Source organism: Macrotis lagotis, chromosome 8, assembly GCF_037893015.1.
Source record: "Macrotis lagotis isolate mMagLag1 chromosome 8, bilby.v1.9.chrom.fasta, whole genome shotgun sequence".
Lineage (NCBI taxonomy): Eukaryota > Metazoa > Chordata > Mammalia > Peramelemorphia > Peramelidae > Macrotis > Macrotis lagotis.
The window spans coordinates 5,344,062-5,371,748 of NC_133665.1; the positions used below are offsets into that span (position 1 = coordinate 5,344,062).

General features: G+C 36.2%; 1 long non-coding RNA gene across 3 annotated transcripts in view; it reads right to left on the reverse strand.

The window, feature by feature from the left end:
* LOC141495229 (uncharacterized) overlaps window positions 1–27,687 on the reverse strand; it is a 54,865-nt gene that overhangs the window by 6,929 nt on the left and 20,249 nt on the right. For all 3 annotated transcript variants that reach the window (XR_012470692.1, XR_012470693.1, XR_012470691.1), the window contains exon 3: window positions 22,820–22,883. This is a non-coding gene — a long non-coding RNA (uncharacterized LOC141495229). The remainder of the gene's footprint in view (window positions 1–22,819; window positions 22,884–27,687) is intronic.

The following is a 27,687-nucleotide window of genomic DNA, read 5'->3' on the forward strand; positions in this document are numbered from 1 at the left end:
TGGGTTATAGACCTAGAAATGATATTGGTGAGTCAAAGGGTATGTACACTTTTATAACTCTTTGTGTAGAGATTTAAGTTGTTCTCCAAGTATTAGACTAGTCCACAGTTTATTACTGTACTTTTTCCCCCCTCAACCTCTTCAACATTAGTGATTCTGACAGGTGAGGTGGCACCCTAGAATTGCTTTAATGTGCATTTCTCTAATCAGTAATGATTTAGAACATTTTGTATGCCATAGATATGTGCTTGGTTTCTTCATCTGAAAACTGCCTATTTATATCCTTTGATGATTTATCAGTTTGAAAATGGCTTTTATTTTTATAAATTCCCTGTGTATTTGAGAAATGACCCTTTTAACAGAAAAACTTGCTATAATTTTTTATTACTTCATTATCTATGGCATCTTTTAGCAAAATGTAGTTTCCCTGATTGTCTCTTATAATTGGTTTTTGCTATTGTTGTGTCTGAGGTTGTGAAACTACCCTTGCCTTTTTTTACTTCAGCTAAACTATAATAGATTCTGCTCCAGTCCTTTATTTTAGCTCTGTTTATATATTTCTATTTCAAGTGTATCTCTTGTAAACAACATATTGTTGGATTCTGGTTTCTAAATGATCTGCTATCTGCCTCCATTTTTTGGGTGCTTATCCCTTGATATAAGCTTATCCCATTCACATTCACAGTTATGATTACTAATTGTGCATTTCTCTCCATCCTATTATCATTATCATGTGCTGTGTGTGTGTGTGTGTGTGTGTGTGTGTGTGTGGCATGTATCCTCTCTCTTTTTATCCTGCCCCTCCTCCTTCAAAGTCTGTTTTGCATCTAATCATTGTCTCCCTTATTTTTGTCATCTTCCCCCATATTTCTTATTCTTTTCTGTTCATTTTCCTCTGTTAAGTCATATAGATTTCTATATCCAGCTGAATATATATATATATATATATATATGTATATCTTCTTTCCCCTTTGAATGAATTCTGACAAGAATGAGATTCAAGTATTGCTTTTCCCCCTCTACTGTAAAGCATTTTCTTCTTGCATGCTTAATTTACATATGAAATTTTTTTTCCATTCCACCTCTTCCTTTCCCTTTTTCTCAGTGCATCCTTCTTTCTAACTCTTTCACTTGTTTTTTGGAAATCATCCCAACGTAATTGATTCATATTCATGCTCTTTATCTAGGCAGACTCCTTCTAAAAGTCCTAATAATGATAAGGTTCTTAAGGAGTTACATCTATCATCTTCCCCATAATAGGATGTTTTATGCTTCTCTTGAATCTTTTTTGATTGTCAAATTTTCTATTCAGCTTTTCATCATAAATGCTGGAAACTATTCTATTTCACTAAATGTTCATTTTTCAACCATCGAAGAAGTATGTACAGTTCCCTTGGTTGTGGTCCTAACTTTTTTGCCTCCTGGCATATCATATTCCAAGCCTTCTACTCCTATAATGTGGAAGCTACTAAATCTTATGTGATCCTGACTATGGCTCCATGATAATTGAATTATTTCTTTCTGGCTGCTTATAAAATTTTTCTCCTTTTCGTAGGAGCTCTGGCATTTGGCTATAATATTCGTGGGAGTTTCATTTTGGAATATCTTTCAGAAGATGACCGTTGATTTCTTTCAAATTTTATTTTCTACTCTGGATCTAAGATATTGGGGCAGTTTGCTTTTTAAATTTCTTGAAAATGGTGTCACAGTCTTTTTTATATCATGGATTTCATATAGTTTAATAATTCCTAAATTGTCTCTCCCTGATCTATTTTCCAAGCTATATCTTTTTCCAATGATACATTTAACATTTTATTCTTTTGACTTTGTTTTATTGTTTCTTAACATCTCATAGTCATTAACTTCAAATTGTCCAATTCTAATTTTCAAGGAATTATTTTCTTCCATGAGATTTTGTACCTCTTTTCCTATGCATTTTATGGAGTTCTTAATGATTTCTTTTGCCTTTTACCACTAGGCTAATTATGTTTTCTAAAATGTTATTTTCTTCAGTATTTTTGTGTCTATTTTTATCAAGCAGTTTATTCTGTTTTCAAATTTTTTTCTTGAATTCCTTTAGTTTCTTTTACTGTTTCCCTCTATTACTCATCTCTTTTTAAAAACTCTTCCAGGAATTCCTGTTGTGGTTGGTTCAGTTAGCATTTTTCTTTGAGGTTTTGGTTGTAGCTTTTTTCACACTGTTGTCTTCTCCTTAGATTGTGTTTTTTCTTCCCCTAACAATGTAGTAGCTTTTTATGATTAAAGTTTCTTGTTGTTGCTGTATGGAGTTTTTTTCCTGTTTGCTCATTTTTCCAGTATATTTCTTGACTTTGAACATTATGTTGGAGTTGAGCTCTGCTTACCTGGTATTAGACAACTTTATCCTTTTTCATGCTGCTGCTTTCAGAGCTGGTTCTGGGAATTTATAAGGTTTTGGTGTTTCCAAAGTGGTGTGATGTTGGGAGAGGTGTGTTCTCTGCTTTCCTAATCAGTATTCTGCTCTTTATCCAGGAATGGCCTCTGGTTCCCTGTCACTAAAGCTACTAGTACTTTTCTTGGCCAAAGAACTTGATTAGGAGTCTTGTTCTCCTGCAACCATAAGTGCTAGTGCTACTCTTTGCCTTGGAACTCTGACTAGAGCCTTTGTTCCCTTGTGATTGACCACATGTTCTCCTCTCAACCCTGAAATGATGAGAACTTCCAAAGCTGTTGCTACTACTGGTCCTATTGCTGCCATTATTGTTTGTGCTCTGATCAATCTTCCACTCTGGCATCATACACTTCTGCCAACCTCTCAAGTTCTCTTAGGCTAGAAAAATTTGTCTCTCTTATATTTTGTTGACTCTGCCATTCCAAGATTTTATTTAAGGCAATGTTAGGAGAATTCAGCTAGATTGCTGCCTCTATTCCATTATCTTGATTATATGCCATCCAACTCATTGTCTATCAAGGTCCTTTACAATTCTAACTCTGAGATCCCAAAGGAGAAGATCCTGGCACAAATATCATTATCCTTATTAAAAAGAGGTAGAAATAGAGGTAAAGTTACCTTCTCAGAATCACACAACTGACTGGAATGAGAAGTCAAACCATGGTACAGCAATCTATTTACAATGCCTTGCAGTATGGCCAAAAAGGTGAATACCAGTTCCCTTTTTGCAACCAGTGGTGATTAGTTGTGATGAAAGTCCTAGGGGGAGCTCAGACATTCCTGGGAGGTGGAGTTTCAGGACCCAGGATGTTGCACAATCCATGTGGCAAGGTGGAGATATATGGAATGAAGCCATCACAAAAAAGAAGAATAAGCAAGACAATTTTCCCCTGTGGGGTCTGCTAATTCCCTTCTCCTCAGTTCTTCCATGGTGTGCACTGATCAATTGTCAGAAGTAACTGAAAATGAGTTTTGTAAAGGAGGTAAAAGTTTTCTTATAAAAAGGTATAAAATCATTTCACTGAAGAATAATAGCTGCTGTCCTCCCAAATCATTGCTTGTCTGACTCAGACATCATCCTGTGTGACACTATGCCCCTCTCTCTCCAGCTCACCCAGCCTCACTGGGATTTTAAGTGGATCAGACAGTTAAACAAGCCAGTCTAGATTCATCTCTCTCTCTGACAGCAATTTCTTATTCAGAGAAAACCTTGATCTCATTTGCTGGGAGCTGCTCTTCCTCCCCAAGCTCTTTCAACCTCTCTGATTGACAATTTCACAAAACTCCAGACCAAAAAGTCCTGCACGGTTTGAGCTATCCATCATCACTCGACAGCAGAGGAGCCCACCTTGGCTGCCAGCAACAGGGAGCACTTCAACTGCCCCCACTGCCCTCCCTCCAGACTTTCCCCTTCCTGCCTTCGCCTTCTGATGATCTCCCTGTGCCAGGTTGCTATCTCCTATTTCTCCTTCTGGTTTCCATCCTTGGGGTTCCAACTCAGCATCTTCCCATATTGGGGATGCTAGAAGTGTGTGTGGGAGTGGGGAATAAGGCTCTTAGGATAGGCAAAAGCTATTTTCAGATGAGTTGCAATTTCTCACAGCTCAGTATGTGATCCAAAACTGATGAACAATGGCACATTGTCTTTATGTCTGTAGAGTCAGAGCCTGGCACTGTCTGAGAGCATTAGAACACAGTTACAGAGAATAGGGTTTTCACTTACCTTCTCCCATTGAAAAATGTGCCCAACACTTTGACTTTGTACCCATCTTTTTTTTCCCTCCCTTAGTTTGAGAGCTCATTGACTGAAAGTTATATATCAGCTCTGCCACCTACTACTTATATGACCTGAGGCAAATCATTAAATCTTTCTAGGTCTGTTTACTCTTCTTTAAAATGAGGAGGTTGGACTAAATGACCTATAAGACCCCTGGTAGCTCTACACAATTGACGATGAGTACATTTCATCCTCAGTATCTTCAATTAGATAGTATCTTCAGTTTCTCTTGTCTATATCTTACTTTTATACACAGTTGTATGCAAGAACAAGACCATTGTTTTATTTGTTTTTCTCTTGCTTTGTATCCATATTTCTTTGTCCAATACCTTTCATATAGTAGGCTTGTTGAAATATAGTAAATTCTTGTTGACTTGATTGTTGACCTGTATGCATGATTCAAATAGTAATGCAGTGGATAGATCAACAGACATGGAGTCAAGTTCAAATCCATTTGCCTCAGTTTCTTCTTCTATAAAATGAGTTGGAGAAGAAAATGGAAAACCACTCTAGTATCTTTTCCAAGAAAATCCCAATGGAATCATAAAGAATGGAATAGCACCGAAACAAATGAACAACAACATCTATGATTCTATTTTTTTGTCTTAGGCCTGGGCATGCCAATCATGTTCACTTAATGTTAATATTCTCAGTAATCCTTCATAGACAGAACACTTTTAGGAGCTCTGTAAGAATTCATATTGTATTCTGTTTTCAGTCAGTCAACTATTCTGTACTAGGTAGACACTTTGTAATTTCGAGGAATACAAAAAGAAAGAAAAGACAGTCCCAATCCTCAAGGACCTCAAAATCTAATGAGGGAGACAACAAAGAAATACACACACACACACACACACACACACACACACACACACACATATATATATATAATTTTTATACAGAATCAATATGAAATGATGAACAAAGAGAAAGCTCTAGAATTAAGAGATATTTTAAAGGTTTCCCTAAAGAAGAAGGAATTTTAGCTGAGATCTAGAGATATCTGGGAGGATAGAAGGCAGAAATGAGGAGGGAGAATAGATTTCAGAATAGATTTCAGTATAGATTCAGAACAGATTTAATTGGAAGCAAGTTTCAAGGGGCCTGAGCCCATTCTGGTGTCTCTTGCTCCCCATATAGGAAGAAAAGTCTCTAATGTCATGAGTGGATTGCAATCACACCTTTATCCATGCATCCATCCATGTGTGTATATGTGTCTCTATATACATACACACAGGGGGATTGTGTGTGTGTATATATATATATATATATATATATGAATATATATGAATATATACATGCATGTGCATATACATTCATGTGTATATATAAACATGCTTATATTTCTATGTGTGTATACATGCATACACATAAACAGACAGACAGACAGACACACATATACAGACATATATAGTTAGAAAGCTTAGGGATATGGATATTATAGGTCATAAGTCATCATCACCACCATCAGCAACCCAATACTGAGTAGATTGAAATGGGTTAACTTTCTTGAGTTCAGATGTCACTTCCAACATGAAGTCTTTTCTGATCCTCACATATTGTTAACATTGATATTTTGTATATTTACTTCTCTGGGTATATGTTTTGTCTGTCCAGTAGAATTAGACTGCTGAAGGCTGAGATTTTTTTCATTATTTATCTTTCCTTCCTTAACACCCATCTCAGTGACTTACTCATATTTGGTTCTAAATAAATATTTGTTAAACTCAATTCAATTTATTATAGTTTGAGAATTGTGCTATAGTCATAAAAAGATGACTAACAATAAAAGGTACTGTTTGAACAATAGATGATTGCCAAGATAACATTGAAGCTCTGATCCAGTGGACTCAGATGCAGATAAATGGAAAGGAGAAGTATACACAAGTTGTTTGGGGAAGATTGGGTGACCAAAGGAACAGAAGAACTAAGTTTTGCAGTTTACAGACCCTCTAAGGTTCCTAAGAAAATGACCAGTGTAGTAGAAAGAGCTCAGAATTTGAAAGAAAATTTCAATCAATTCTTCTGTTATCTATTATTTGTGTGAAACTTGGTCATTAGTTTATCTCAGATCTTCAGTTTCTTTATCTGAAAGATGAGGAGGATGAACTGGATGTTTACTGAGGACTCTTTTTTAACTTTAAAGCTATGATCCTTCAATTTCTGACTTTAGCATCAATTTTTATAGACCTTGTCATCTCTGAGGCATAGAGGGTATATGATCAATCACACTATGGATCAACTCCAAACATGTTTAAATGAATGAAATCCAGTTAAAGTATGCATTGTTGTTGACGTGGAAGGAGAATAGATGTTGTACAAGGGAAACATACAGTTTGAGGGAAGTCTAATGTGCCTTTTTTGCCAATGATTGAAGTTGGAAATTAGGAAAGCCTATAAGCTGATTATGTCTAATTTTTTCATAGTAATAACTGAATGAATAATTTCCTACACAAGTAATAAAACCCATAGTGCCATCCCTTCCCTCTTCCCCACCTTCCACAAAGAAAAGAAGAAGAAGAAAAAAATAGGTAAATGCAGAGATAGTCATTTCCTGGAATCTCTTTTTATGTCATTAGGATTTCAAAAGCACTGGATTATCAGTTTCTGGAGAGTGCAGAGTTTATTTATGTCCTCTCAAAGACCTTTCAGGTAGACAGTGAGGGGTAGTGGATAGAGAACCACCCTTAGAACCTAATGATTTAGATTCAAGATTTGCCTCTGACATCAACTGGTTTTGTAACCTTGGTAATTTACTTAATTTTAGAGTGAGCCAGATAATTCTTTTAAGGCTGTGAGTTGCAAAGAAAATGGTTTTGATTTAATGAATCAGAAAGTTTCTGAAAAGTGTAAGATGGACATTTAGTTCTCTTTTACCCCAGCCTTTCCCCTGCCAGCTTATTCTTAGGCAGAGAGGTATTCAGACAAGTTCATAATTGAATTATGGAAGAGTGATCAAGGGTCTGAATGAGTCAACTATGGCTTGAAGGAGTTTAACTACCTTCCAGCTGTAGCTTTTATTTTTTGCTCTGAAATGTCCAGGCTAGCCCTCAAGTATCACTGGGGAGGTAACAGATGTTAGTGGAAATGTTGAGTGATTCTCTACAGGGGACTTCCCAAGTGCCTTCAAATTTATGGTAACATTTATCTCAGCATTCGGGTTGGTTTCAATATCTGGTTCTGTCTGTACTTGGGGACTGTAAGGTACAATTACAACCTCCAAATTTATGGAAGTAAAGTTATGATTTTTTTTCTTCAGTCTCACAAATTAAACTTTATAAAAATGGAAATCTGATTTCAGCAAATAATCAATTGCTGGTGAGTATTCTTTCCCAACAGTTTACTTTGTGAATAATTGTAAAATTTGCAAACTGTGATGATTGTGGTTTGAAAGAAGAACTTACATTAATTGGAAGGAGAAGAATTGTAAGCTTTGCTAAGGAATTTTTGAGGGGAAAAGTCATTTAGAAAAGGAGAACACTGACTCAAAGAGAGATCAGCAAGACATTACAGCTTCAACAGAAATGAATGAAAATGAGAGCTGCTTGAAAAGTTGAATAACCAAAACCCGAAAACATCATGGTTGATGGAGGGAAAATATCTTGGGCAGGGAAATATTTGGCAGGAGAGTCTGATAAAGAGAGTACAGATTTTGAGGGAAAAAATCTTTTACTTTCTTTTTTTTATCCCTAATGTATCTGTCTTGGATAATTTCCATATGATGAAATAGATTGCATTTCTTTCTTTGTTTGGACCCCAAACATTCTTCTTTTCTCAGTCCTATTAGTTTTCCCATCCCTTTCCCTATAAATACACAATATTCTTCACTTGGATGCAGTCCTAGGCTAAGTGTTTCTGCTTGGTTGGTACTGCCAGGGGGATTGGTAATTATTTCATTTGATGGGTTGAGATGGGTATCTTAGAGAGGAAGAGATATATCTCCTTTTTCTTACTATCATTATGATCAGATGTTTTCAATCTTGACTCTGTGTGTGTGTGTGTGTGTGTGTGTGTGTGTGTGTGTGTGTGTCAGGAAAAGGAAATGCTACCGGCTTCTGTCCCAGGGTTCAGGACAGGAAATCTTCAAATGTTTCAATTTAACTATGAAAGGGCAAAAGAAATTTCCTAAAGCTCAGTGATATTCTTTCTCCGATCACCTGAAGTAGTAGATCACCTGAAGCAATATAGAGTTTGTCACTATCTATCATTTTAATTGTATATGTATTTTGTTTAAAATATTTTTTGTGCTTAATACATTTGGAGATTTTGTTTTTTTCATTCTCTTTGATTTAATTGGTAATTTGAATCCATTCACATTAAAGATTACATTTAAGTTTGTGCTTTCTTTGATAAATTTTCCTTCTTTTAAACTGTTAGTTTCCTATGTTTTATTTTGCTTGTAATAAATTGATCCACTGTATTGCTGCCAGTCCCAATCCAAATTCCTTTATTTTAATTAGTTAATGAATGTGTACCAGTTTTCTTTTATTGTGTTCCATAATTCAGGCATTATGCTAAAAGTACTGGAGATACAAAAAACAGAAAAACAAAACAAATAATCAAAGAAACAAAAACAAAGTAAAAGCCAGACCCTGCTCTCAAGGAACACATAGACTAATGGAGAGACATGAAAAGAACTATATACAAACACTATACACTGAGGACAAATTGTCGGTTACCTCAGAAGAATGAAGGAAACATGCATTTATTAAATGATTACTATGGGTCAGGTGATGAGCTGAACATTATATAAATATTATTTTATTTGATTCTTACAACAACCCTGATTGCCACATGCTATTATGATCCCTATGTTACAATTGGGGAAACAGACAGATGGGTATGTTAAGTGCTTCTGTTTGGTTGGTGCTACCAGGGAAATTGGTAAGTATTTCATTTGATTGGTTAATGTGGGAATCTTGGAGAGGAAGAGGTATGTCTCATTTTTGTTACCATCAATATGATCAGAAATTGTCAATCTTGACTGTGTGTGTGTGTCATACAATTAATAAGTGTCTGAGGCAATATTTGAATTTAGATTTTCTTTCTCCTGTCTTAACATTCTATCCATGATGCTACCTAGGTCCTTCAAATGAAGTCCCTAAGATTAAGGAAGATCAGAAAAGGCATCTTATATTAGCTGATATTTGAAGGAAGTCAGGGAAGCTAGGTGGTAGAGATGATGAGGGAGAGATTTCCAGACCTGGAAAAAGATAATAAAATACTTAGTGTCAGAAAATGTAGTATTGTGCATAAGAAATAGAAAAAAGGGCAGCATAACTGGGTCGAATACTCTGGTATGCAGAGGAGTAAGATGCAAGAAGTCTGGATTATAGGAAGGACTCATATTGTGAAGGATTTTAAATACCAAAGAAAGGATTTTATATTTGATCTTTCAAGCAATAAGAAGGGAGAAATAGGGTTGAGATGATCAAACCTGAACTTTAGGAAATTCAGTGTGACAGTTGAGTGGTTGAGGGATTAGGGAAATACTTGAAGTAGGTAGATCAGCCCTCAGGCCATTGCAAAAGATCAGGTGTGAAGTGATAAGCATCTGAACCAGTTTGGTGAAAGTATCAAAGGTGTTAGAAGAGCACTTATAAGAGATATAATGTAGAAATGGTAGGAGTTGTCAGTTGATTGGGTATTATGGATAAGAAAGAAGAGATAAAGATGTCACTTAGCTTGTGAAACTAGGTGATTAAGAGGAAGATGGTACTCCACCAGTAATATGGAAGATAAGCAGAATGGAGGAGTTTGGGGAAAATATAATGAAGTCAATGTTGTAAATGTTGAGTTTAAGATGTCTATAGTATAGCCATTTTTAGATGCCCAATAGGTGGAGATATGAGACTGGAGATTGGAAGAGAAATTAGAGATGAACAAATAAATCTGAGCATCATCTGCATAGAGCTGATGGGTGAAACCCGGAGAACTAATGAGACAATAAGAGGGAGGAAAGGGTCAAAAAGAAAGCCTGGGGGGGGGGGATATCCATCATTAGTGGGAATGATTGAAAGAAGATCCAACCAAAGAGACTGAGAAGGAATGATCAGAAAAAAAGGGAAAAAGTGACCAAAGGGATAGCAATGTCAAGAAAACCCAGAGAAAAAGAATCAAGAAGAGGGTGATCAATAAATAGTATCAGAGACTGCAAAACTGTCAATAAAAATGAGGGCTGAAAAAAAGACCATCAGATTTGGCCATTAGAACAGTGATAACTTTGGAGAGACAGCTAAGTGGTTCAGTGGATAAAGAGCTGGCCTGGAGTCAGAAGACCTGAGTTTAAATCTGGTCTCATACACTTACTAGCTGTGTGAACCTGGGCAAGTCACTTAACCTAAAAACAACCATTCTAGTATCTTTGCAAAGAGAACTCCATGAACAGTATTAGCATCCTATGATCTTTGGGTTTAGGCATGGCGGCATGACTGAACAACAACTTTGGGGAAAGCAGTTTTGGTTGAATAATTAAGCTAGAGGTCATGCTGCAAAAATTTCTCCCTTTCTCTCCTTCCTTCCTTCCTTCCTTCCTTCCTTCCTTCCTTCCTTCCTTCCTTCCTTCCTTCCTTCCTTCCTTCATCTAAACAGAAGTGTACTCCTTACCCTGTGTAGGTAGATCAGCCCTCAGGCCATTGCAAAAGATCAGTGTGAAGTGATAAGCATCTGAACCAGTTTGGTGGAAGTATCAAAGGTGTTAGAAGGGCACTTATAAGAGATGTAATGTAGAAATGGTAGGAGTTGTCAGTTGATTGGATATTATGGATAAGAAAGAAGAAATAAAGGTGTCACTTAGCTTGTGAACCTAGATGATTAAGAGGAAGATGGTACTTCACCAGTAATATGGAAGATAAGCAGAATGGAAAAGTTTGGGGAAAATATAATGAAGTCAATATTGTAAATGTTGAGTTTAAGATGTCTATAGGATATCCATAGGATATACCTGAATAACATTCATTTGTGATGCCCCATTCTTGAAAATAGTCATTCAGTTTGCCCCTTCCTTATTTCTTTCCCCTTCTCAAATAATCTAAGCTTTAATCTGCTGATAATATGCCTTTCACAGAAACTGTTCCCTCTTTGTTGACTCAGTGATTGAGGCTTCTGGAAGACCAAAGACTTGTTTCCTGCTCTTCCCATCCAAACTAGTATAAAAGTAAAATTCTATATCTCCCCTACTTTTCCCTTCCCATTCTCTTTATTTGAAGGGCCTTCATTTTAGGAGAGAGGCAGTATAATATGGTTCAAAGATCTCTGTTCCAGAATCAGAGTTTCTGGATGAAATTTAATCTCTGTTATTTTGACTAACTGCACATTCATAGGGCTACCTATACCATTTCTCTACTTCAGTCCTCCCATTCACTTGCTTCTTGCAATAGTAATCTTCACAGATATGAAGTTACTCCTTCCTGGAAGAAACTTGGTCTAAGAAAACCCACCTTCACCCAGTAGTCATCCTTTGACTTTATAAGAACTGCAAGTATTATATTCAATAATCTACATGTCCTTTTGTTCCTTATGTAGTCTCCTACTTTCCAATCTAAATTTTGGAAGATATTTCTTCTAGTATCCCACCAAATGCTCTTTATCTACTCCTTCACAAGAAAACAGTGACAACAGCAGCAACACCAACAACAATATCCTTCTCTTCTTCCTTACCAAGATCTTTGAGGGATATTTTTGGGATCTCCTAGATCCTATCCTTCCTTATTAAAGATATGTGAATTCATGAATAAAGAAACTAATGTGATTTTGATGGGAGAATGTATTTTGAATCAGAGGACTTGGGAATGATCTCAATATTTCCTTTTTACTACTTAAGGTAAATGTTCTAAGGGTAATTTCTTTGTTTCTCTGTTCTAAAATATTATAATTTTTCTGAATTCCCTTATTTCTTATCTTCCTACTTCTTTCTTTGACTTTCATTTGACTTTCACAGTTCATTATTAAAAGGGTTAATTTAATATCCTTTGTCTCATGTCCTTAATGTTAACTTGTTTTAATAGTTTTATGAATGTGATTCATAAATGACTTTTGCCTATTATCTCAATGGAACTTAAAGTGAGGAATTTTTAAAAATATTGACAGTTCTAGTACTTGAACCATACAAACTTCACTTTATCCATAGATATATTTATGTACCTATTGGATAGACAGATGAGATCTATGACAGTAAAACCTAGGTTTAAATTTCCCATCTGATCTGTTTGGGTTATAGTGGTATTCCTGGATCAAAGATTTTGTAGTTTGACTGTGTCTTTTAGGTACAGTTCCAAATTACTCTCTAGAATGGTTGAATTAGTTCGCAATTCCACCAACAGTGAATTATCTCACATCCTCTCTAACATTTATTATATTCCTTTTTTGTCATATTTGCCAATCTAATTGGTATGAGGTTGTACCCAAGAGTTATTTTAAAATTTTTGCTTTTCTCTAATCAATAATGATTTGGAGTATTTTCCTAGATGACAGATAATTTTGATTTCTTCATCTGAAAACTGCCTATTCATTTCTTTTGACCATTTTCCATAGGGGAATGATTTATATTCTTATAAATTTGACTCATTTTCTATACATTTATGTAATGCATTTTTTATTACAGGCATTAACTATGAAGACTTTCTGCTTTCCTTCTAATATTAACTACTTTTATTTTGTTTGTGCAAAAGATTTTAAATTTGATATAATCAAAATTTGAATTTGCTTGATTAATTTTTGAGTCATATAGAGTCATTAGCTTCCACTAGTTCAATTCTAACTTTTAAGGCGTCGTTTTGTTCAGTTAGCTTTTGCACTTTCTTTTCCTTTTGATCAAATATAACTTTTAAGAAGTTTTTTTCTTCAATGAATTTTTATATCTCCTTTTCCATTTGACCAATTCTTCTTTTTAAGCAGTTGTTTACTTCTTCCAAGCTATTGATCTTTTTTTTCACAATTTTCTTGTATAACTCTCAAATTTTTCCCCAATTTTTCTTCTACCTTTTTTTATATGATTTTTAAACTTCTTTTTGAGGTCTTCCATGATTTCCTTCTGATCTTGAGACTACTTCCTATTTTTCTTTGGAGATTTTCTCATAGGTTTACATTATTGTAATCTTCTGAATTTGTGTCTTCATCTTCCCTCTCACCATAGTAACTTTCTATGGACGAATTATTTTTTGTTATTTTTTACTCATCCTTTTTGACCTTTTTCTTTTCTTTTAAATTTGAACTTTGCTTTCAGGATGGAAGGGGCACTTTCCTAGGTTTTTTTCATGCCTGGAACTGCAGCTTCTGGCTGTTTACCTGGTACTGCACCTCAGGCCCTTGTGTATGATGCTGTGTTGAAGCAGTAGTAGAGGGTGCTTGGCAGTGCTTAAATGCTAAAGTCATCTGACAACTTACAGAATGATGCTTGTGGGGTGTTTCTACATTTCCCCAGTCCTATACTCAGGTTCATAGCAGTCTGACTGCTAGTTGCCTTTTTTCCCAGGGCTGATGATGTTTGGGGGGGGGGGGGTCCTGATTGCTTATTTGCTAGGACACTTCTTCTACTTGACTGTATTCTCCTTTTACTTGAATAAGATTGACTTTTCTTGCCAATCTTCCAATTTTCTTGTACTAATAGATTATTTCATCCTGTATTTTTGCCAGTTTTACTGTTCTAGGATTTATTTAGAGGTTTTGTTTTTTTTTTGTTTATGGTTTTTGATTGTTTGGAGGTGAGTATGGGAGAGTTATGGAGATCTACTTCTTACTCCACCACCTTGGCTCCTGGAAGTCTACTTGGCACATTTTTTAAAAAAAATTAGGATTAGAAGATAACTGATCTTTGACATAGCCTCTCATCAGTCATCTTGCCAGGAGTTGCCAATGTTCTTTTCAAGCTGTGTTCTTTGCAATAGGTGGCATAGGGTTCTGGGTAATTTCGGTCCTGTTGACTGCCTTCCCTTATGATTGACACATGCAATTTCTCTTCTCCTGTCTGGCTGTGGTATGAAGGGAAAATTGAATGTTATTGAATAATTGAAAAATGAAAATCCTATTGAATTGATTTCTGTGAAACCAAAATCAGGTCCCACAATTAGTTCTCTTGCCTCTGCAGGGCATCTGAGGTCTCGTCCTTCCCATACCATAAGATTCTGGTAAAGTTTTACAAAAGTTGTTTTTCATTCTGATTTTGAACTCTCCGTAGATTAGACTATATTTCCCTTAGATGGTGTCTAATGGAAGTGAAACTTTTATTTTTCCTGTTTTGCTGATGCATATTTGTTTTACAGAATTCAGCAAAGATTTGTAAGTCTAGGTCCAAGACATAGTTCCAATTATTTATTAGCTGATTAACTCTTGGCAAGCTCTGGACCTCAGTTCTCTTAACTGTAAAATGAAGCCACTGAACTAGATTATCTCCCAGGTTCCTTTTAACTTTGAGTTCATGATCCAAAGCTTAATTCAATTCAATGCCTATTTATTAATAGCCTAATACATACTGAGCTAGGGAGAGGGATATCAATAAGCACCCAAAGGATATGTGATTTTCTCAAGATGGGGGAACTCCTTACACCAATGCAGATAAAATATTTTCTGTGGCTAAGTCTGGGGAGTTGTGGCAAGAAGAAGTTACAATTTACTCAGAATCATGTCTCAGAAAAATTATTACTCAGAAAACAAGTCTCAGAAGCAGGATTTGATTCCAGTTTTTCTCAGCTCAAAACCCAGCAGTCTATCCCCTTCACCATTTTGCCTCTACACCAAATAAATAAATACAAGATAACTTGAGGAGAGAAGAGAGTGCTACTTTAGCTCAAGTTCTGCTTATGAGGGAATTTACGCATTTGTTTATAAGTAAACACACTAGTCTAGAAAACACTTATGAGGTACATGCTGAAATTCAAATGAATTTTTCTCTTTCTCTCCAAGCAAAGGGTTTCCCTTAAGAAACAAGTCAAAAAAGCATTTTATTTTGACCTTTCTAATAGTTTAAAGCAGGTCTTTCTCCAGTCTATATCACAAGAGTGAGTTCTCTGAAAGTAACAGGATTCATTCCACTGAACATAAAAAAGTTGGTCTTCAAATCGTCTAGGACCACCTTCTCGCTGGCATGAATACTAGCTTGAACTGAAACATTAATTACTTTGTTAATTTTTTCTACCCCCTCATTTAAGATCTTTCTTGTTAACATTGTTGTTATTGTTTTCATCATCATCACCATCTTCACTCTCCTGCTTCCATATATTTGATTAACATCCCCTCCCCATGGGTATTGTCTCTGGAGATGGTGGCTGCATAGCCTTGAAGTTCATATGCCAAGCATTCAGCAAAAGAATAAGAGAATAAAGACATCACTAATGCTATAAATTCTGGATCCAATTTATTTGTTATTTCAATCTATTTGAAATGCACCTGTTACCCTGAAGGTCTTTGAATGCCAGCAACAACACACAGAGAATCAAAGTGAAATTGGAACCTTTAAAAAAAAACAGTTAGCTTTTCAGAGGGAAAAGAGTTCTCTTCTCTGACAGTATATCTGGTTCAATGGTTACGTTTACAAGAGATCCTGAGGATCAATGAACCCCAAGCCTTGTTAGGCTCACCCCATCTTTTGAGTTCTTGCTTCCTTGGGTGAATGCTATGAAATATTCCTGAAATTCTGGCTTTTCCTGCTTGAATTTTCAAAATCAAATTACCCCTTAGGGTAAAATTGGCTCATGCCCATCTTTACTAGCTGAAAATCTCATTTGTAGCTTATTCCTCTTAGTTTAATATTGCCCCACAAACAGAATATTTGCCTGAAAATAATTTGCATATAAGTTGGATAGAGTCAGTTAAACCTCTCCTATATGTCTTGCATGCCCAGTCTTAATATGCATTTGTTTTATTGCATTGAAGGTGAATATCATTTCAGTCCAGCTGAGACAGTCAAATTGTCTAACCAGGAACCCAGGAGCCTAAAGGGATCATTGGATTTCCAATTATTTGCTCTTCAGTTTTCCATAAAAATAAATGTGGCTCAAAGAAAGAACTTCATCTTTTATTTCTTTTTAGCACCACAGGTCTAAAATACTAGTATAAGTGTTGTATGTATCTGACTCATATGAATACAGATGGAAGTATTTAACATTTTAATGTCATTTGGTCCAGAGCTATTATTTCATCAGTATAAGGAACTTCAGGGGGTAGAAACTCCCTCCACCAGTTCAGATCAGCAATTTTTCTGCAACATCTAGTCTTAGGGATTTGCTTGGACATTAAATGGTTTGAATGTGAGCTCAGGTCAGTATGTGTCAGAGGTAGATCTTTAATATAGGTCTTCCTAATTCTAAAGGCAATCCTCTATTCAACCTGTCTTGGTGCCTTTCTTTAATGGTGTAGCTTAAAAATTTTAAATCCCATTCTTAAATTGGAAAGTAATTAAATAAATATGCCATGAATTAAAATGAAAGTATATAGTACAGTTAATTCCCTTATCCGGGGACTAATCTTTTTTTGTGGATTATCTGAGTACCTCCTTTTCCCCCTTTATTTTAGTATCACCTATCAGGAAATGCAGTTTATTATGGGTCATAATCAAGAAAGGATAAGGGATTAAAAAATAAAATTTCCCCTTTAACTGTTAATTAATTACATCTTAATAAGGGAACAGGTAAATATGAGGACTAAAGTGAGGTTTGGGGCTTGTATATCTTTAACTGAGTTCTGTCCCTAATGACACTGGATAATTTTTAGATAGGTGTATATGCTCAAATAGGTCTCTGTATCCTTAACTTCTGATCAGCTTTGTTGACAGGTAGCTATGTGACCAAAGTATATGGAAAGCAATTTTATCACTGAGTCCAGTTTATACTCTTAACCAGAGGATTTTACTGTCTCAGTCCCTCTCATATAGTAAGCACAGAGACCACTTTTCACCTCAAGTTAAAAGATCTTGGAAGTTATCTTAATTCAAATGCTTCATTTTAAAGTTGAAGAAATAGGAGTTCATGGAACTTCCCCAAGATCACACAAGTTTTGCCCAGAAATAGAATTTGATCTCAGATTCTCTGCTTCCAGACTGCTTTCATTGTATTTATGTATTTAAATCATTCTTTCTCCACTTATAGAAAAGTATCTAAAGCAGAAAACTCATTCTTTTCATAATATCAGCTACATGTAGCTTTTTCATATTTCCCCATCACTTTGAACATGGGGCAGAGTGTATAGAGGCATCTGAAATGTTTTCTAGGACCATTCATTATCTACTAAACTGGAGCACCTATCATATCTTCTTTGATCTGAGTAAACCAAAAACATGCAATGAATACAATATCTCCAATACTTTGAATATAGGTATTAGAATTCATGTCAAAATATGAAGTATTTTAGGAGTAAGAGGGATGGGTACAATGTAAGAATTATGAGAAGTGGAGAAATAAGGATTGCTTGCTAGTCTGAACAGACACACACATGCAAAAATAAGCTTTTTGCCATCATAGTCACTAAAACCCCAGAGTTACAATACAATTAGATCAAAGGCAGATAGCTGACTGAAGTAGTGTAGTTAATTCTAATCCAGTAAACATCTATTATATGGCTACTATGTGCAAAGTTTTATGCTATATATCAGGAATGCAAAGATTTACTTTTAAATGACATAAACCTTTCCCCTTGGGAATATTACCTCCTATTAGGTAGAGGGAATAAAGCAGATAAACAAGTAAATATAGGTAAGGTGTACTGGGACAAAGGAGAAACACTACTTGCTCGAGGACAGTTTTTGAGAAAGAAGAGAATATTTTCTTCTATGAGAATCAAGTAAGGTTTTGTGGAAAAGATGCTCATTGAATTTTAAACTCAGAGAATTCTAAATGGTGCAAATGAATAAAAAGTTAATCCTAGAATGAGTCACAATGCACAGTAGACAATAGCAGCTTGAGTTTGAAAGAAGTCAGAAATTCATGTAGACCAGAATGCAGAGTTAGAGGGTATTAGACTGCTTTCTTTAAAATTAACACTAAGCCCTCCCACACTATATCCTAACTACAATCCAACCATTCATCCATCCATCCAACAAGTATTTGTTAAATATATACTATGGGTCACTGTATATTCAGAGGCAAAAAAATGTATTTTGCCTTCAATTAATCTACATTTAGCTGAGGAAAAGAGTATTTGCTCACATAAATAAATACAAAAACTGTACAAAGTAAACACATTGTAATCTTTTAGGGAGGCACTTGCTAGGGGGAGAAAGGATTTTTGTTGGAGTTGGTTCTAAAGAAAGTTATGGATTCTAGGGGAGTCTTCCAGGGATAAGAGATAGACTGTGGGCTAATGGCCTGTGGGCAAGAGATCAATTGCAACTGAAGTGGAACAACCCAGTGGTCTGGTTAGACTAGAATGTAGAGACATGCATAATGAACCTGAACAAGTAGACTCCAGCCTGATTGTGAAATATCTTTTTTTTTTTTTTTATCTTTGAGACAATAATGAACTGTTGGAGCTTTTGGAATGGTAGAGTGACATAGTCAGACCTATGCTTTAGGAATATCAATGACATGAAGAATGGATTCAAGAGGGGAGAGAGTTGCAGTAGAGAGACAAATTAAGAAGCATTTTAGGGGGGTGGAGCCAAGATAGCTGCATGAAGGCAGGAATTCCCAGAAACTCTTCCTCAGAAAACCCCAAATTGTGACTCTCATCAAATTCTAAATAAAGCAGCAGAACCCACAGAAAGACTGAGTGAAACATTTTCCAGCCCAGGATAACTTGGTAAATCCATAGGAAAGTTGTATTCCACTGGGACCAGAATTGGAAAGAACCTCAGCACAAATCAGCTCCAGCCTTCCAGGAACAGCCAACAGGGCACCTGGGTCCCTGGAGGTTCCTAGGTTGATGGCTGTAGAGTGGTTTCCAGACCTCTTGGCCCCAGGGATCCCCAGGGGATGGTTTGGAGGGTCAGCAGGAGAACTCTGCTGCACCAGAGTGAGGAGACATCAGCCCCTGGATGGTAAAGGAGGTGGGGAGAGACTGCAGAATTGTCTCCATTATCCCTGGGGAAGGACTCTGTTCCTTTGCCCAAACTCAGATGCAGGGTCCAGTCTGGGCCCCTATACTACCATAGAACAGTAGGGACCTTCCTCACAGCTCTAGGGCAGGGAGGAATGCTTGTGGTCATCCAAAGGCCGGAGTACAGGCAAGAGAGTAGTCAGAGTGTCTTATAAAACATTGGAGGAACTGAGGTTGGGGGGGGGGATGTCCCAAAAACCCCCAAAAGCTTTGGAAGCACAATAAAATCAGGTCATAAGCTAGAGAAATGAGCAAACAGAAAAAAACCCCAAAGAATCTGACCATAGAAAATTACTTTAGACACACAGAGGGTCAACATATATACTCAGAAGATGACAGAGTCAAGGCTTCTGTAACCAAAGCCTCCAAGCCAAATAGGAATTGGTCTCAGGCTATGAATGAGCTCAAAAAAGACTTTGAAAAAAAGAAGGGAGAGGAAAAATTGGGAAGAGAAATGAGAGCAATATAGGAAAATCATGAAAACCAAGTCAACAGCTTGGAGGAGATACAAAAATATAAAAGAAAATAACATATTAAAAACCAGTTAGATCAAATGAAAAAAGCGGTCCAAAAGGTTAATGTGGAAAAGAAAACCTTAAAAAGCAGAATTGGCCAGATGAAAAAGGAGATAAAATGCTCTCTCAAGAAAATAATTCCTTCAAATGTGAAATGGAGCTAAAGGAATCTGATGACTTTGTGAGAAATCAAGAAACAATAAAATAAAACCAAAAGAATGAAAAACTAGAAGAAAATGTGAAATATCTCATTGGAAAAACAACTGATCTGGAAAACAGATATAGGAGAGATAATTTTAAAATTATTAGGTTACCTGAAAGTCATGACCAGGCGAAGAGTCTAGACATCACTTTTCCAGAAATAATCCTGCAGGGGCAGCTAGGTGGAGCAGTGGATAGAGCACTGGCCCTAGAATCAGGAGGGCCTGAATTCAAATCCAGCCTCAGATACTTAATACCTAGGTATGTGACCCTGGGCAAATCACTTAAGTCCATTACTTTGAAAAAAAATAAACTTTTAAAAAAAGAAATAATCCAGTAAAAAATGCCCTGATATCCAAGACGCAGATAATAAAATAGAAAAAAAGAGAATTTGTCAATCATCTACTGAAAGAGATCACTCCCCCCAAAATTCCCAAGAATATTATAGTCAAATTCCAGAACTCCCAAGTCAAAGAGAAAATATTACAAGCAACCAGAATGAAACAGTTCAAATATTGTGAAGCTATAGTCAGGATTACAGGAGATTTGACAGCTTCAATATTAAGGGTTCATACGACTTGGAATATGATATTCCAAAAGGCAAAAGAGCTTGGACTACAACTGAGAATCAACTATCCAGAAAAACTGAACATTCAGTGAAATAGGGGACTTTCAAACTTTCCTGTTGAAACAACCACAGCTGAACAGAAAGTTTGATCTTCAAAAACATGACTCAGGTGAAGCATAGAGAGGGTGAATGGGAAGGACAAATTATGGGGGGTTTAATGATGTTGAACTGTGTGTATTCCTGCATGGGAAGAAGATACTGTTAACTCATATAAACCTTCTCATTTATAAGAGCAGTTAGAAAGCACCGGAGGGAGCTGAATATCATAATAGCACACACACACACACACACACACACACACACACACACACACAGACAATATTATAAAAATGGAATCAATAGGTGAAAAAGGAATGTAGAAAGGGAAAGGAGAGATAGAATGGGCTAAGATATTTCATGTAAAGAGTCAAGAAAAACTTTTGCAATGGAGTTAGAAGGGGGCAAGGTGAGGAAAATTGAGTGAACTTCATTCTCATCAGAATTGGCTCAGAGAGGAAATAATACACACACTCAATAGGATATAGAAATCTGTCTTACCCTAGAGGAAGAAAGGTAAGGAAAGGCATGGGAGAAAGGAGATGGAGGGAAGGGAGGATGTAGATGATGGAATATAGAGAAGATCATGGGAGAGGGTAGTCAGATACAATACACTTCTGAGGAGGGACAGGGTGATAGAAGGGAGAGAATAGAATAAATGGGAGTGGGGAAGAATAGAATAGAGAGAAATACAGTTAACAACAACGATTGTGGGGAAAATATATTGAAGCAACTTCTCTGATGGACCTATGATAGAAATGCAACCCATCCCAGAGAGAGAAAGTCAATGGTATCTGAACACAGACTGAAGTACACTTTTTTTTTTCTCTCACTTTAGTTCTCTTGAGGTTTCTCTATCTTTTTTGGGAGAGGGCGTTTATGTTTATTTTCACAAGAAGATTATTGTAGTAATGTGAAAATAAATAATTTTTTTAAAAAAGAAACTTTTTCAGTAATGCAGGTGAGAGTTGATGAAGATATGAACTAGAATGGTATTTGCATGAGAATATAAGGTATTTTGTATAGGAAGAAATGACAAAAATGTTAACTATATTATTTATTGCTTCTTCACTCTGATTCAGTTGTTTGCAGAAATAAAGGCTCATTTCTCTTTTGTCTTTTCTCTGTATTCTACTCTTTGCTGCTCAACCCTTCTTCATCCAGTTCCCATCTGTATCCTCCACTCCCTTCTATTATATGCTCTACCCACTTTATTGCTAAAACATCTTTTTCTTTCTTCCTTCCTTCTCTTTCTCTTTTTCTTCCTTCCTTTCTTTCTTCTTCTCACTTTTCTCTTTTCTGCCTTCCTTCCTCTCTCGCCTTTCCGTCTCTCTCTTCTTCCGTTCTTCTTCCCTCCCTTCCTTCCTTTTCTTTCTCTCTCTTTCTTTTTCTTTTTCCCCTTTCGTTCTTTCTTTCTTTCTCTCTTTCTTTCTCTTTATCTTTCTCTCTCTTTTCCTTTCTCTTTCTTTCTCTTTTTTCTTTTTTCTCTCTTTCTCTCTCTTTTTCTTTCTTTCTCTTTCTTTCTTTTTCTTTCTCCCTTTGCCTTTCTCTCTCTTTCTTTATCTCTCTTTTTCTTTCTCTCTTTATTTCTTTCTCTTTCCCTTTCTTTCTCTCTCTTTTTTCTTTCTTTCTCTTTCACTTTCTTTCTCTTTCTCTCTTTCTCCCTTCCTTCCTTCCTTCCTTGTCTCATGTCTGCTTTCCCCCTTTTTAATGTCTCTCATTGAAAGGGTCCCTCTGGACCAATATATGTCTACCTCAACTAAACTGTCTACAAAGGAGGTCACTCTTTGGACTCTACAATCAACCCAAACTATTCCACTTTCTCATTTCTCTGCAATACTCCTCTTGATCTGGTTTTTCAACCTCACTATATCCTTTTATCTCCTACCTAATCTATCACCCCTGTTTTGGACTGAGATTCTTCCCTTAATCAACCCCATTTGCTAAGACTATGTTCTACCTTTGAAACACCTTACCTCTTGCCATAGCCATTCATATCCTGCCAGTTGACATGTGTGCATTACTCCTAACAACAACAGCAACAGCAACATTCCTTCTCTGGTCCCATTCTTGAGGAACTGAATGTTGCTAGAGGAAGTCACACAACTTGACTAGCTGGGTTTAACAAATTTGAAATCAATAGAGTGCCTAGCTTAGAGTCTGGAAGGCTCCTCTTCCTGAGTTCAAATCCGGCCCCATATACTTACTGTGTGATCCTGGGCTCAGAATTTAACCCTCCTTGCCTCAGTTTCCTCATCTGGGTAAAAGAATCTGGAAAAGAAAATGACAAACCCCTCTAGGATCTTTTGCCAAGAAAACTCCAATTAGGGGTCACAAAGAGTTAGAAACAATGGAAACAACTGAACAACAACACAAAAATCATAACCAGGCTTTCATTGTTATCCAACCTTACTTTCTGAATAATTTTGTTGTTTCCATAATTCTGCTCTCTCCCAGTTCTACTCACTGTACTTTAATGAGCCATCCATCTTCTGTCCCTTAAGCATGGTATGTGTTTCTGTAAATGTGTGTGTATGTGTGAATACCCTCTCACCTATAGGATCAAGCATGGTTTGTGTGTCTGTAAATTTGTGTGTATGTGTGAATATATATTATGCTTAGGGAATAGAAGATTGATGACACACACACATACATACCCACACACATACTTTTTGTTTATTTCTTGGTCTTCATCTCTCTTGATTTGATCCTAATTATTTGTAGATTTAATTATTATCCCTTTTCAAAAGATTTCATAATCCATCTCTAAATCCAGCCCTAATCTATCTCCAGAATGTCTATTTCACTTTACCAATGGACTGTTGGGTATCTCTATATACATTTGGCATCTCAGTATGTCCCAAATTTGATGATCTTTTCCCTAACCCATGTCTTGTACACATTTCCCTATTTCTCTTGAGTGTTGAGAGAAATAATTGTTAATAACCAATTACCAAATATGGGGGAGGGGTTATCTTTTTTCTATTTTTTATTTTTCATTTAAAGACCAGTTTAAAGCAGTCTTTGAAGGACAGGGCTGATGATAAGATTGGGTTAACTTTCTCCTCAATTTTGGACTGGGACCCCACCCAACTGGGAAAACTTATTTCTGGTTAAAGCATAAAGAGAATATAGTTTTGGTGATTCCAGCCCATTGGTGAATGCCTTTGTCTAGATTGCCAAAGGTTTGTGGTCTAGGTGGAGATGAGTTTCTTTGTCCAAAAGTGACGGGACCATTAGACTAATACAAGTGAGAGATGAGGACCTGAGCTAGAATGTTGTGGTACTGTGAATAGAGACAATTTGTGGAGGTGGAATTTGACACAATTTGATAACTGATTGGATGTGAGGGATGCTGGAGAGGAGGAATCAAAGATAGCTGATGTTGAGGTCTTGAGTCTGGGTAATTGGGATGATAGTGGTGCCAAACAACAGAAATAAGAAAACTTTGAGAAAGTCTTATGACTTAGACTCATTTGTGTTCCAGAGTCAATGGTATGTATATGCCCCCAAAAAGTAAGCATGAAATGCAGTAATCAAGACAGCATCTTAAAGGAGGCAAGGGACTATATGATATGACTTCTCAAGGGGTGAGGGGGTGGGTAAGATGGAACTTCTAGTTCCCAGAATCCTGTGATACTAAGACATTTATTTCTGTCCATATGACAGTAGAGAATGTCAAGTAGATCTTAGAGAACTTCCTTCAGACCTTCCATTTAAGGATGATGCACATTATAGTCTGCTCTCAAGGAATTTATTTCAAAAGTGGTAAAGATACACTTCTATTTATACATATGTACATATATATATATATATATATATATATATATATATATATATATAGAGAGAGAGAGAGAGAGAGAGAGAGAGAGAGAGAATAATGCCAAAAGGAGTTAGTTCAATAAAAGGTCATTTGAAAGCAAAAGAAAGGTGCCAGCAATTGATATAAGGAAAGGCTTCACAAAGAGGATGTTGCAGCAATTTATTGAAAGAGCAGGTTTTATGAAGGAAATGAAGAGTGAATGCTTTTTTGATTTAGGCCCGGCCAATGCAAAGACATAGAGTTGGGAAATTGGATTTTATATGTAAGAACAGTGAGAAGGTCATTGCTACTGAATCAGGGTGGGTGGGTGGGGTTATATATAAAATGAGGTTAAAAACATAGTCAGGGACCAGGCTGCAAAAGAGTTTAAAATTTAAATTAAACATATTTTATTCTAGAGGTAATTGGGAATCATTTGGAGGAGTAGCATTGTCAGATCTATGTCTAAGGAAAATCGTAATCAAAAATAACAATGATGACTCATATTTAAATGAAGGAACAAACAAAAAGAATTTAAGTGATTACTATGGGCCAAGTTCTTAGCTAAGAGCTTTAAATCTATGTAACACCTTAGATGTGAGTGGGTATACATAAACTGAGATTAAAAAGAAATAGCTATGTTTAACCCTTGAATAACTGGAGCAACCTTTAAAGTAATAGAATTGTACTTTTAAGTAGTGAAAGATCTGATTACAACCATCCCTTTTAGCTTTTCTAGTAATGAAGTGTAGTGTTTAAACTAGAAATCCTGTTAAGAGAATATTAGGCAAAGCTGACCTCTCTGGGAATATTGAGAAACAATCTTTTATTGGTAAAATGACTTAGGGGAAATTAAGCATTTAATAATAAAAGCCCACATTTAAATAGTGCTTTAAAATTTACAAATCCTTTTTGCTTACAACTGAGTGACTTAGGGACTCAAGCCTTTAATATGGTTTCTGTCACTTGTAGCCTACGTGATTTGGAGTCCAAAATGTCAGCATGAAGATACAAGCTCAAAACTTGAATATGAATCCAGTATTTTTTTTACTTCACTATAACTACATTCCATTGGGGCAGAGTAGGCAGTTTCAAGATAATAACTAACATCTTCAAGGTAGAAAGGTCAACCTCTTTTATTTTCCCAATTTTTTTAGCCCAAGGTAATATCCATTTGTAAGGGGTCAATGGAATATCTTGTTTCCCTTCTCCACAGGTATATGTTAAAGTATACAGCACTTACACTAGTATTTTAGACCCATGGTGCTAAAAAGAAATAAAAGATAAAGTTCTTTATTTGAGCCTAAGAACTATACCACCTAGTCCCTCTAAGCATTTTTGATAGGACAAAGCCAGCAGACAGCTTAATAGTCATCTTTCCTAAGTATTCTAAAACCCAGAAACTTCTTCAAACAAATATACAATTATATACAATGCAACAGTGGAATATCATCTTACATGACAGGTTAGGTTGTTAAAAGAATATGTCTAGATGTAAGTAAATTGTCTAGATGTAAGTACTTCTCATTGCAATGCTGTGGGGATTTTCTATATCTCTTCCTTTTCAGCAGGGAGATTTGAGCAGCAAGTAGATGTTAATAACCTTTTTTTGGAATGTGTTGCCATTGAGAGGCTCGTGTTCACAGTTCATGTCTTTCAGCCATAAGTTTAATGCTTTTTTCAATTCTCACAAATGCCTTTGCCACTTTTAATTAGTTAAAAATGTCATTACTTTCTTATTCAGATGGAAACTAACTTAAGGGAGAGGTTCTTGTACCACAATCCTTTGGGTTGCCGGGGAAGATCAAGAGCTGAGTAAGAAGTTAAGTTTGTAGAAAATACTATCTTTTTAATGTTGATTTCACAATGCAAAACAGTTAGCTAGCTTTTGTTGTTGTTGTCCTTCCTTCTGGAAGAGGATCAGTAACATCAGGAGCTAAATGTCTTGACTTGTAAATTAATTGGATTTAAGTGAGCCAAAACTATGCAAAGTTATTAGCCCTACTCTCTCCTCCAGAGTCATTGGAATCTTAGTATCATCTCATAGGTCAGGATGACTGGAGATAACCTCAGATGCAGTGAGAGACCTTCGCCTTTCTAAACAAAGATCCTTTCTTGGCCTCAGTTTGTGTCCCTACTATAACAAAGGAAGGAGGACATCTGGAATGTTGGACTTGGAGTCCCTACCTCATTCATTTAGGAGCTTTGAGATCCCAGTTGACTCTTTGAATGTGTTTGGATCTGAGAAGTAGATTGGACTAGATGGGGACTAGCTCTAAATTTATGACCCCATGATCTTATGATTTGACTTGGAAGAATGCCTATTACAAAATTGCTAAATATTTATTTATTCATCACTAATTTATGATGATGAGATAAGAATTGTTGTCTTATCCCCTTCAAGGGACAGCCTGATGTCCTTCAAGGGACAGTATCAGCTTGACCAGAGATAAGAACTATGGATGAATTACACATTGAACTGTTGTTAAGAAAAAGAAAGATGCAGAGATATAGAAAATCCTAGAAACATTCACAGTTTTATATGAACTTCTCCAATTCACTTCAGTAGTAGAACCATGAGTAGGAAGAAAGTAACTGAGGCAGTGACAAAGCCTTAGGCAGGGAGACATCTCTTTAAACAAAAACATTTTAGATGAATCTGATTAAGTTAAATGCAAGTATGATACAATACTATGAAGATGACCTATGTCAGTAGGAAATGTACTAGACTCAAAGTCAAAATGAATGATGAATAAAAGGCATTTATTGAGCCATTACTATGTACTAAGTTCTGAAGATAAAAACAGGAGAAATGAGACAGTCCCTGCTCTCAAGAAGTCCATATTCTAACTTGGAGATCATACACTGGAGAAAGTTCAGCTGCCTGATAAATGGTAACTCTTAGGCTACAAAAGTAGGTCAGATAAGCATACCAGGGACATGGAGAAGTGATAGGGTCTAGATAGTAAGGCCTGTTGTTCTTCTACCATATAAAAGATAATTTACTCCCATTTGATCCAAATCCTGTGAGCACTCATGGAGTTACCTTTAAAGGGGAAAGAGGAGGGAGGATGATTCCAGTGCGACTAATTCTCCTCACCTATTTGAAATGAATTCTGGAACTGTCTGGAATGCGGAAGGAATCAAGAGAAAAGGACTTGCTTTTTAGCCCTGGCTCCATTGTGTAACTGTGGACCAGTCATGTCTCTTCTTAGATCCTCTGGTTGCTCATCCATAATATGGGGATAATGATGCTTAAGATCATTAGTTGGC